This window comes from Oncorhynchus mykiss, chromosome 7 (assembly GCF_013265735.2).
Source record: "Oncorhynchus mykiss isolate Arlee chromosome 7, USDA_OmykA_1.1, whole genome shotgun sequence".
NCBI classification, from domain to species: domain Eukaryota; kingdom Metazoa; phylum Chordata; class Actinopteri; order Salmoniformes; family Salmonidae; genus Oncorhynchus; species Oncorhynchus mykiss.
The window spans coordinates 74,060,103-74,073,891 of NC_048571.1; positions in this window are offsets into that span (position 1 = coordinate 74,060,103).

The following is a 13,789-nucleotide window of genomic DNA, read 5'->3' on the forward strand; positions in this document are numbered from 1 at the left end:
ACAGAGACAGACAGATATCTAAACAGTATATTTGACCTCTCAGCTTCCCTATCAAATCAAAAAAATTCAAACAGAAAACTGAAGAAAATGAACAACAATGACAAATGATTTGATGAAGAATGCAAAAACCTAAGAAAGAAATTGAGAAACCTGTCCAACCAAAAACATAGAGACCCAGAAAACCTGAGTCTACGCCTTCACTATGGCGAATCACTAAAACAATACAGAAATACACTACGGAAAAAGAAGGAACAGCACGTCAGAAATCAGCTCAATGTAATTGAGGAGTCCATAGACTCTAACCAGTTCTGGGAAAATTGGGAAACTCTAAACAAACAACAACACAAAGAATTATCTTCTCCAATCTGTTTGGCTCAGTAACAAAGAACAAACAGCAAAAACATATACATAATCAAATATAAATCTTAGAATCAACTATTGAAGACTACCAGAACACACTGGATTCTCCAATTACCTTGAATAAACTACAAGACAAAATACAAACTCTCCAACCCAAAAAGGCCTGTGGTGTTGATGGTATCCTCAATTAAATGATGAAATATACAGACCACAAATTCCAATCAGCTACACTAAAACTCTTTAACATCATCCTTAGCTCTTCCCCAATATTTGGAACCAAGGACTGATCACCCCAATCCACAAAAGTTGAGACACATTTGACCCCAATAAGTACTATGGATATATGTCAACAGCAACCTTTGGAAAATCCTCTGCATTATCAATAACAGCAGACTCATATATTTCCTTTGTGAAAACAATGTACAAAGCAAATGTCAAATTGGCTTTTTACCAAATTATCGTATGACAGACCACATATTCATCCTGCACACCCTAATTGACAAGCAAACAAACCAAAACAAAAGCAAAGTCTTCTCAGGCTTTGTTGATTTAAAAAAAGCCTTTGACTCAATTTGGCATGACGGTCTGCTATACAAATTTATGGAAAGTAGTGTTGGGGGAAAAACATATGACATTATAAAATCCACATACACAAACAACAAGTGTGTGGTTAAAATAGGCAAAAAACACATTTCTTCCCACAGGGCCGGAGGGTGAGACAGGGATGCAGCTTAAGCCCCACCCTCTTCAACATATATATCAACGAATTGGCAAGGACACTGGAACCAAGGAGGGCCTACAGCAGCACCTAGATCTTCTTCACAGATTGTGCCAGACCTGGGCCCTGACAGTAAATCTCAGTAAGACAAAAATAATGGTGTTCCAAACAAGGTCCAGTTGCCAAGACCACGAATACTAATTCCATCTAGACGCCGTTGCACTAGAGCACACAACAATTATACATACCTTGGACTAAACATCAGCGCCACAGGTAACTTCCACAAAGCTGTGAACGATCTGAGAGATAAGGCAGGAAGGGCATTCTATGCCATCAAAAGGAACATAAAATTCGACATACCAATTAGGATCTGGCTAAAAATACTTGAATCAGTTATAGAACCCATTGCCCTTTATAGTTGTGAGGTCTGGGGTCTGCTCACCAACCAACAATTCACAAAATGGAACAAACACCAAATTGAGACTGCATGCAGAATTCTGCAAAAATATCCTCATTGTACAATGTGAACCACCAAATAATGCATGCAAAGCAGAATTAGGTTGATACCCGCTAATGAGCAAAATCCAGAAAAGAGATGTTCAATTCTACAACCACCTAAAAGGAAGCAATTCCCAAACCTTCCACAACAAAGCCATCACCTGGAGAAGAGTCCCGTAAGCAAGCTGGTCCTGGGGCTCTGTTCACAAACACCAAAAGTCCCCACAAAGACCCAGGACAGCAACACAATTAGACCCAACCAAATCATGAGAAAACAAAAAGATAATTACTTGACACATTGGTAAGAATTAACAAAGAAACAGAGCAAACTAGAATGCTAGTTGGCCCTAAACAGAGAGTACAATGTGGCAGAATGTCTGATATCTGTGACTGACCCAAACTTAAGGAAAGCTTTGACTATGTACAGACTCAGTGAGCATGGCCTTGCTTTGGAGAAAGGTTACTGTAGGCAGACCTGGCTCTCAAGAGAAGACAGGCTATGTGCACACTGCCCACAAAATGAGGTGGAATCTGAGCTGCACTTCCTAACCTCCTGCTAAAGGTATGACCATATTAGAGACATATTTCCCTCAGATTACACAGATCCGGCAGGTAGCCTAGTGGTTAGAGCGTTGTAACCGAAAGGTTGCAAGATCGAATCCCCGAGCTGGCAAGGTATAAATCTGTCGTTCTGCCCTTGAACAAGGCAGTTAACCCACTGTTCCTAGGCCGTTATTAAAAATAATAATTTGTTGTTAACTGACTTGCCTAGTTAAATAAAGGTCAAAGAAAAAAATAAAAAAAATAAAAGATGCACAAAGATTTGAAAACAAACCCGATTTTGATAAACTCTCATATCTACTGGGTGAAATACCAGTGTGTCATCACAGCAGCAAGATTTGTGACCTTGTTGCCACAAGAAAATGGCAACCAGTGAAGACCAAACACCATTGTAAATAAAACCCATATGTTTATTTTTTCCCCTTTTGTACTTGAACCATTTGCACATCGTTACAACACTGTATACAGTTGAAGTCGGAAGTTTACATACACCTTAGCCAAATACATTTAAACTCAGTTTTTCACAAATCCTGACATTTAATCCTTGTTAACAAGAAATGTGTGAAGTGGTTGAAAAATGAGTTTTAATAACTCCAACATAAGTGTATGTAAACTTCCGACATCAACTGTACATAATGACATTTGCATTGTCTTTATTATTTTGGAACTTCTGTGAGTGTAATGTTAACAGTTCATTTTTATTGTTTATTTCACTTTTGTATATTATCTACTTCACTTGCTTTGGAAATGTTATTATATGTTTCCCATGCCAATAAAGTCTCTTGAATTAAATTTAATTGACAGAGACAGAGAGCAGAGAGAGAACGAGAGAGAGGGGGGGGGCAGTCAGTATGTTGGCGTCTGTCAGAGATTGATGGCTGTGGCTGTCATGTGACAGGTCCATCGCTCCTTTTTAAGATGTGAGGAAAGATGGACTCCAGGTGGGAACACACCTCATCAGAGAACACCTCATACAGCATATTGATGTACGGTCCCACTGGTTCTCTCTTTCACACTTTACACCGGCTTCACTCTCACCCTTCACTTCACTTCACACACACACACACACACACACACACACACACACACACACACACACACACACACACACACACACACACACACACACACACACACACTCTAAAACTTCATCATTTAATGAAACAAATAAACAAGTGAGAAAAAGATGGAGGGATGAGACTGAGAGAAAGGAGGCGACACGCTTTCATATGAAATGCAATTTAAACACAGTGGACTCATTTCAGGGGAACCGTCTTCTCTTTCTCTCCCTCTCAGGTTTCATGAAACATTTTAGAATATGGTTCAGTGTCATTATCCTTGCAAGGGAAGGGTGCCCAAGTATTGAAAACAGGAGTGCCAATCATTTTGACACCTATCTTTTGTAGATAATTTGTATTACTCGTTATCAATAGAAACGGCCAGACAGTCATTTTGACGACGTATGGACTTGGTATTTTACCAAATAGAGCTATCTTCTGTATACCACCCCTACCTCCTGTCTCAGCCTCCTGTATCTGTGCTGCAATAGTTTTTGTGTCAAGGGGCTAGTCTGGTTTATCTGGTGTAATTCTCCTGTCTTATCCGGTGTCCAGTTTGAATTTAAGTATGCTCCATCTAATTCTCTCTCTCTCCCTCTCCCTCACCTCCCGGAGGACCTGTTAGATTACTTGCGAGATATTACTGCACTGTCAGAACTACAAGCACAAGCATTTCTCTATACTCACATTACCATCTGCTTACCATGTGTATGTGACCAATACAATTTGATTTGATTTGATTTGATTTGACCTGAGCCCTGGGACCATACCTCAGGTCTACCTGGCCGATGACTCCTTGCTGTCCCCAGTCCACCAGATCTTGCTGCTGCTCCAGTTTCAACGGTTCTGTCTGCGGCTATGGAACCCTGACCTGTTCCCTGGACGTGCTACCTGTCCCAGACCTGCTGTTTTTGACTCTCTCTCTACCGCAACTGCTGTCTTGAACTCTGAATGATCGGCTATGAAAAGCCAACTGACATTTACTCCTGAGGTGCTGCCCTGTTGCACCCTCTACAACCACTGTGATTTGTATTATTTGACCCTTCTGGTCATCTATGAACAGTTGAACATCTTGGCCATGTTATGTTATAATCTCCACCCAGCACAGCCAGAAGAGGACTGGCCACCCCTCATAGCCTGATTCCTCTAGGTTTCTTCCTAGGTTCCGGCCTGTCTAGGGAGTTTTTCCTAGCCACTGTGCTTCTACACCTGCATTGCTTGCTGTTTGGGGTTTTATGCTGGGTTTCCGTATAACATTTTGCTTAAAAAGGGCTTTATAAATACATTTGATTGATTGATTACCTTGTCACAACACAACTGATTGTCTCAAATGCGTTAAGAAGGAAAGATATTCTACAAATTAACATTTAACGAGGGACACGTGTTAATTGAAATGCATTCCAGGTGACTACCTCACAAAGCTGTTTGAGAGAATGCCAAGAGTGTGCAAAGCTGTGGGTTGTAGTGGTAGATGTAGTTGTGACAATGTCCCAATCCCCAGCAATAGTGTCATGAAACAGAGGTGAAGGAGTACATAGACTACAGAGGCAAAGTGAAAATAAATATACAAATTAGCGGATAAGTCCTACAACTGCTAATTCTGTGTCACTGACCTCTTCCTCAGTTCCTGAGGGTGAACAGCAGAACACCTGTGGAACTACACATACCGAAACCCTGCTCAGGCTCAGATTTAGATGCTGCTTATCCTTCAAGTTAACAGGCTACAATTGATGTTGCATTACTGACATGAGTTACCTCTAGCAACAATTCTCACATTGACAACTGCTTATTGTAAAGAATGAGAAATGAACTGCTTCTTGTCAAGAATGACAATAACTAACATTCTAAACTACTTCAACAGAATTGTGTGCATCACTTCTCTTTTTCCACATCTTCCACCAGTGTCAGCAAAATAACCTGCATTTTCCCAATGAATGATATACAGTCGCATGCAGATTATGGCAAACTAGGCTCCTATTGCATGTGCTACTTGTCAACTCTCCCCCAAAAGTTATTCCTGATAAGCATTGCTCTGGCATGAGTGAGTGTGGTTGTGGAGCACGCACGTGTTTGAATTATAAAATACCAAAGGGAAGTGGGTGAGGCAGAACAGTATGTCTCCTTTTCATTAGTGGGCTTATTCGAAGGTCTCATGTGCCCTTGTTTGAAACAAGTCCAGTCTCGCTGACTCTAAATAGCTGATGCATTATTCAACAATCCTCTGGTCTTCTAAATCAAAGAGTTCTCTAAAATATTACACTTTGAATATAGATTTACCTATCAAAACTTGGCCAAATCACGCAACCCATTTCTCAGGACAGACACTTGATTATACAAACTTATCAACAATACAGAGAGGGTATTTGACCATGTAGGACACAGAAATTGAGGGCAACGTAACCTTCTACTGCAGTGGGCTAAATCACGGTGCTTCTTGGTAGTCTTAAAATAATCTACTTTGAAACAAGCATATACACCTCACACACATGGTGTTTATGGTTATGGTCTTAAAAAAAGAAGACGCCTGCACTATGTCTGATATAGACTTTAAATGTATTCCATTTGAAGTTTGCATCTATATATTACACTTTATACGTATGCATCACAGAAGACTGAAATACAACAAAACTGATTAACATAGAAACACAGGATTTTAAGCTTTAGAAAAATATGTTTATTCATTATGAAATGTAGGGAAATTTTTATAACATTCCACCCATGAGGCCACTAGAGGGTTCGATTTTGTCATTTGATTGCAGAAAAGGACTGCGAGTATGTCTCAGCCAAAGATAATTTAACAAACATCCCATCCCACTCCATTAGGATTATATTCATTCTGGAACTTCAAACAAGCTAGCCTGTTAATAACATTGCGTGTAGGCAACACTCCCCAGTGCTAACAGGTATTTGTGAATCAGACCTCAGGATGAGACCCAGATGTAGACAGTACAAACTAACAAATGTGTATTACAAAAACAGGGGTCAGGCAAACGACAGGTCAAGGGCAGGCAGAGGTCAGTAATCCAGAGCAGAGTCCGAAAGGTACAGAACGGCAGCCAGGCTCAGGGTCAGTGCAGGCAGGGGGAGTAATCCAGGACAGTGTCACAAGGTACAGAATGGCAGCCAGGCTCAGGGTCAGTGCAGAGGCAGAATGGTCAAAACCAGGAAAACTAGAAAATGAGGACTAGAGCAAAAAACAGGAATACGGGAACAACGCTGATAGGCTTGACGAAACAAGACAAACTGGCAACAGACAAACAGAAAACACAGGTATAAATGGGGAAAATGGGTGACACCTGGAGGGGGATGAAGACAAGCACAAGACAAGTGAAACAGATTAGGGTGTGACAAATACATATGAATTAGTCTCTAAGAGTGTTTATTCAGATTTCTCTCAAAGTTAGGCTAAACTTGCTTTAAACTCAAAGTAATCCCTTTGATATGTACCTTGGAATGAAACTGAGCAAAAACCGTATTGTTATAAAGGTTTTGAACGTACAGCCTCCATTTTAGGACAGTCAAACATCCTTGGAAGTTGTGTCTCAGTCATAATATGGACACCGTACACACAATATCTCTTGACAAACAATTAAAACGGTGATTTGATGGACTTGAGTGAACACCTAGAAAGTGGACGATGTCACAAATCCTTCCTAAGAGTAAGAATAGGTTTTCCACCCACTAAAGACAAAGATGTTTCCCCCAATATATCAAATGTATTTTAGCATTATATTTGAAAATGTATCATATGTGAAAAACTAAGTAAAGACAATCATTTGTGAACATCCATGAAACTTGTTGTTAGTTCTTACACAGAGGTCACTGAACAGCGTGACCTCAAGGACTAGCAATCACTCATATTCATGACTAGCAATGTCAAAATAAAAGATCCAGAGTATATAGGTCTAAATCGTTCCAAAAACAGGTGGCTGATTTGAATGTTTTTCTCCTTCAATCTATCCCCTCCACTTTATTTTCCATTCGAAACCATGAGTGTAATTACATCGGTAATATATGGCTTTGCGGTTGCCATGGTGGCATCACACTTTGCAGCTCTGAGAGTCATCAAGTGTCTATAAATTAACTGACCAAAGCTTGAAAATGAACTCCCCCCCGTTTAAACAGGGCTAAGCCAGGCAAGTGAGAAAAGTTGACCACCTAAATGTCTGTCAACCTGTGAACAACTTTGTGCTGTGGTAAATTAATGTAAGTGAATGTCTTACTTGGCTGTAATCTGTAACAGGGACTCTATGGAATCTGTATAGATTATTTGTTCTGTATTTGTTCTTAACTGACTTGCCTAGTTAAATAAAAAATCAAGGTATAGATCAACACTCAAATAGATCATGCTGCATCACCAGTGGTGTTTCAACGTAGAGGAAACGCACCATTCAGCATTCCATCTACGGCTAGAGTGTTCGACGACTTTGACCGTTTGAAAACCTTATAGTTCACTTTCATCAGTGATGGCATAATTCATTTGGTTACTGACAAACTTAATAAATATCATTTTGAAGATACTGCCAAGGATATGGTGATTTCGTTATCTTGACTCAAAACCATTTGTGGTGTAACATATTAGATTCGACATGACTGAGCATGAAAATATGTTCTATTAACCATGTCCACATCCGTCTCTCTTTGTGTGATTCTGTGTTATTCACACACATAATGATAGCTGGGTGCGAGTTGTTTTCCTCAGTGACAGGGGCTGTAAGCAGCCATGTATTAAGTTGATTCAATAGTGATTCAATTTCTTTTGGCACTAAAATTACTCCATAAAGCTAGCTTTAGAATTTGGGGGAAACTGAAATCCACACTTCCTGATTAAGAGTCTAAGCGGAGCTCATCTGTTTGTGACTGGAGGGAAGGTAAATAGCTCAGCTTCTCTCATGTAGCAGGCAATAATATCCTCCAGATATGTCTTTAATAGGTATCATCATTAAAACATTTGGCAGTTCGAGGATTAGGAAGACTTTGAGGCAGTTTCAGGGGAATGGACGTTAAGTTGGAGACTTCAAGTTTGGGGGTAGATAAAGGAGTACACACTACACAGACTGTTGAAGTTGTCCTGTTTGTCACCTGAAGATAGAACTTGTTCTGTCTGGTTATGTTGTGCAGAAGCACACACTAGCGCTACTTGAGCTCAGCTTCCTGAATCGGAAAAGGAGAAGGTCAAAGTAAAGTCGTTGAATCAGTCTTATGTCTCTGTCTCAACTGCAGCTGACTATCCCCACGCTTATACTTATACATGAGAAGCCATAATAGTTTATTCACATGGATTAAGTATAGAAATGGTCTAGAAACAAAGTTGGAATCGCTCAAATTCCCCCTCCTCGTCTGGGCTTCTACACCAGAAGAGAAACACACATGTGCACGAGCGCGCGCACACACACACACACACACACACACACACACACACACCCTTTATTTCATTCTCCAAGCCATCTCCTCTTCACTGGAGTACCTGTGTGTGTTTTTGATAAAAACCTTTGTGATAAATAGTACAGTGTCTTCCCATCTCTTTGAGTGCCACTCAATCTGACAAAACATCAAGTGCCTCCTCTTCAAATGCTTTGATTAGTACACATAACTGGAAGCTCCTGTACAGGCTTTGTCTCTTTTTCATAAATTAGACATCTGAAAGTTGAGCTACGCCAACAACATGTCACCCAATAGTGATTCTACCTGAGTCTGGAGGGATAAGAGTTCTGTTAGAAATTCCATTGTTGTTTTTTGACACTGTAGAAAGTTGTTCTCCGAAACACTGCCATGGTGGATGGTACAAGGTTGGATTATCACAATATTGGCAAGCTTGTACAAAAGTAAAAGTAAGGATCACATATTGAAACAAGCGGCAAAATGTGAGCAGAATAGTTATAGTCTAGCTTGATAGATAATGCTGGCAGAGCTGCAACTAGCATTAAACGTTATGCTTGTCCTTGGAATAAGACATAGCCTAGTCTGCAGACACAATATTGGATTTGTGTTGATAAACTGATGTAGCTTATACTGTATCTCAAAAGTGGCAGTTGTGGAATATGTTGGCTGTTGATTTACAATATGGGATTTAGGTGACACCAAATCAGGCAAGAGAAGATTGGTTGGTGAAATGTAGGATTTATTTCTGTAATACCTCCGAGTACTGTGGATGGTAATGTCATTTTCCCAATCCAATGTTTGGTACCCATCCTCTAAAACACATTTGTTTGCCTAAATGCAAACTGATTGATACTTGAATGATGTACTGCATTTTTGTTGTTGTTGTTGTACTGCATGTTGTTGTTGTACTGCATTTTGTTGTTGTTGTTGTTGTACTGTATTTTGTTGTTGTTGTTGTTGTTGTTGTTGTTGTACTGCATTCATTTTGTTATGCTTCTACACCTGCATTGCTTGCTCTTTCGGGTTTTAGGCTGGGTTTCTGTACAGCACTTTGAGATATCAGCTGATGTACGAAGGGCTATATAAATACATTTGATTTGATTTGATTTTTTGTACTGCATTTCATTGATGTTGTTGTTGTTCTATAATGACCTGTCATTTGGTTAGTGAAATCACTCAAGTTTGGTTGTTTTTAGAGAGTAGTATGTGTGAAATGGCTAAAAGTGCTAACTGGCTAAGTGGGGCTGAGTTTGCTAAGAGAATTAACAACGGAGAAGTTAACTTCTCTAGGGTAGGGGGCAGCATTTGGAATTTTGGATGAAAAGCATGCCCAAATTAAAAGGCCTGCTACTCGGGTCCAGAAGATATGATATGCATATAACTGGTAGATTTGGATAGAAAACACTCTAAAGTTTCCAAAACTGTTAAAATAGTGTCTGTGAGTATGACAGAACTGATTGGCAGGCGAAAACCTGAGAGAAATTCATTCAGGAAGTATTTTTTTGTGGTTTTGTAGTTTTCTATTCAATGCCATTACAGTATCCATTGACCTAGGACTCAATTTGCAGTTCCTATGCCTTCCACTAGATGTCAACAGTCTTTAGAAATTGTTTCAGGCTTGTATTCTTATAAATGAGGGAGTAAGACCAGTCTGAATGAGTGGACCCTGACGTGTCAGAAAGCTTTTTCATGCACAATCCCGAGAGAGTGCATTTCTTGTTTACCTTTTATATTGACAACGTTATTGTCCAGTTGAAATATTATAGATTATTTAGGTTAAAAACAACCTGAGGATTGAATATAAACATCCTTTGACATGTGTCTATGAACTTTACGGATACAATTTAGATTTTTTGTATGCCTGTTTTGACTGCGTTTGAGCCTGTGGATTACTGAAGAAAACGAGTGAACAAAACAGAGGTTTTTGGATATAAGGAGATTTTATCGAACAAAAGGAACATTTATTGAGTAAATGAATGTCTTCTGAGTGCAACCATATGAAGATCATCAAAGGTAAGGGATTCATTTTATCTCTATTTCTAGTTTTGTAACGCTTCTGCTTGGCTGGTTACTGTTTGTAAATAATTTCTCAAATAATAAGGTATGCTTTCGCCGTAAAGCATTTTTAAAATCTGACACCGTGGTTGGATTCACAAGAAGTTAATCTTTAAACCTATGTAAAATATGTTTTGTTTTCTGAATTTTTATAATGAGTATGTCTGTATTTGAATTTGGCGCTCTGCAATCTCACTGGATGTTGGCCAGATGGGACGCTAGCGTCCCACATACCCTAGAGAGGTTTTAAAGCTGTCTGAATCTTCATTCAGACCCACTTAACTGAATTAAATTGCTGTGACAATCAAAGACTATAACATTTTTTGATGGGTCCGCACTCAAAAAGATATTGCCTGAAGCTTACTTCATTTTTTGTGGGGATTTTTATATATATTTTTAATTCCATTAAATGCAGAATCCTGAAAAAAGCCTTTGCAGTGGTATCCTTTTGAGGCATCAATAGTTCTCTCCATCAATACAAAGACCACACTGTCTGCTGAACCATGGGAACAGCTGGCATGCTTTACAGTCAACATTTAGATAAAAACATAAATGAATTTTAATGTTGATAATGTCCCACTGGGAAGGTCCATTATATACCATACCTTGCCTCATGAATCGCAAAAATCACTGAAGCTGGAGTTTTTTTAATCTCCCTCATTAACTTTAGAGCTGTCAGAGCAGCTTACCAATCATTGCACCTGTACACAGCCCATCTGTAAATAGCCCACCCAACTACTTCATCCCCATATTGCTATTTATTTATTTTTGCTCCTTTTCACCCCTGTATCTCTACTTGCACATTCATCTTCAGCACATCTATCACTCCAGTGTTTAATTGCTAAATTGTAATTATTTCGCCACTATGGACTATTTTTTGCCTTACCTCCCTAATCTTACTACATTTGAACACACTGTAGATATATTTTTCTATTGTGTTATTGACTGTATGTTTGTTTATCCCATGTGTAACTCTATTGTTTGTGTCACACTGCTTTGCTTTATCTTGACCAGGTCGCAGTTGTAAATGAGAACATGTTTTCAGCTGGCCTGTCTGGTTAAATAAAGGTGAAATAAATAAATAAAAATCTCCTTTTCTGATTTCTGCTCTCGTAAAAGCCTGGGTTTTCTGCACATTAACACTAGAAGCTTATTACCTAAACTGGATCAATTGAAAGTGTGGGTTCACAGCTCCATTCCAGATGTGTTGGTAATTACTGAGATGTGGTTAAGGGAGAGAGTTTTGAATACTGATGTTAACCTTTCTGGTTCTAACCTTTTTCGGCAAGACAGATCTTCCAAAGGTGGGGGAGTAGCAATCTTTACCAAGGTTCACCTTCAGTGCTCGTTTGTCTTCACCAAGGCTGTCCCCAAGCAATTTGTTTTTCTGGATTTAAGCATTACATTTTCAAATAGCTCTTTGTTGACTGTTGCTGGGTGCTATCGTCTTCCATCAACACCGGCCTGTACCCTAACTGCCCTAAGCTCTCTCCTGGCCCCTTACACTAACTCAAAATTTGTCCTGCTTGGTGACCTAAACTGGGACATGCTTAAACCACCTGACCAAGTCCTAAAGCATTGGGACTCCCTAAATATTTCTCAGATAATCACCAATCCCACAAGGTATGACTCCAAACACCCAGAAAAGGCTACTCTCCTCAATGTTATTCTCACAATCAATCCTGATAGTTATCAGTCTGGTGTTTCCTATAATGACCTTAGTGATCACTGTTTTACAGCCTGTGTTCGTAATGGCTGCTCAGTGAAACGACCTGTCCTGATTTGTCATAGACTCTTGCTAAAAAACTTGATGGGCAAGCCTTTCTTCATGAACTGGGCTCTGTAAAATTGTTTAGAATCAGCTTGATCCCTGTCGAAGATGCTTGGACCTTATGTTTTGATATTTTCAGTGGTATTGTTAACAAACAAGAAAATGAGAATTATAAACAGGTTCAGCCCCTGGTTCGACAGTGATCTTGCAGAGTTACTCCATCTCGAGAATTGCATTTGGCGAAAGGCCCGGCACACGCATACTCAGGCTGACTGGATATCAATCGTTCAGGCAAATGAGAAATAAGTTCACTCAGGCTATCCGGAAAGCCAAAGTTAGTTACTTTAAGGAGCAATTCTCTCTCTGTGGGTCTAACCCCAAGAAGTTCTGGAAAAAGGTTAAAGACCTGGAGAATAAACCCTCCTCCTCACAGCTGCCCATGTCCCTTAATGTTGATGATGTGGTTGTTACTAACAAGAAGCACACGGCTGGGCTCTTTAACTTGTTATGGCTGCAATCCCGGTAACAGGATCGATATGACAACTACCAGTGAAAATAGAGGGTGCCAAATTCAAACCACAGAAATCTCATAGTAACAATTCCTAAAAAATACATGTGTCTTATATAATTTTAAAGCTATTCTCGTTGTTAATCCCACCAAAGTGTCCGATTTCAAATTGGCTTTTCAGCGAAAGCACTACAAACGATTATGTTAGGTCTCCACCAAACCACAATAAGCACAGCCATTTTACAGCGAAAAATTAGCATTCACAAAAAACAGAAATAAAGATACAATTAATCACTAACCTTGAATTATCTTCATCAGATGAAACTCATAGGACTTCATGTTACACAATACATGCATGTTTTGTTTGATAAAATGTATATAAAAAAATCTGAGTTTACATTGGCTATTTAGATTCACTTGTTCCAAAAACATCACATGATTTTGCAAAGCCACATCGTTGCAACAGAAATACTCATCATAAATGTAGATGATAATACAAGTTATACACATGGGATTATAGCTATACCTCTCCTTAATGCAACCGCTGTGTCAGATTTCAAAAAAAGTTTACAGAAAAAGCAACACATGCAATAATCTGAGACGTCGCTCAGAACAGAAGCCAAATTAGCCGCCATGTTGGAGTCAAAAGAAACCAGAAAATACATAATAAATGTTTCCTTACATTTGATGAACTTCATCAGAATGCAGTCCTAGGAATCCCAGGTCCACAATAAATGCTTGATTTGTTCAAAAATGTCCGTTATTTATGTCCAATTAGCTACTTTGGTTAGCGCGTTTGGTAAACAATTCCAAAGTCACAAAGCCCGTCCACTATAACGTGACGAAATGTCCAAAAGTTCCGTAACAGTCAGTAGAAA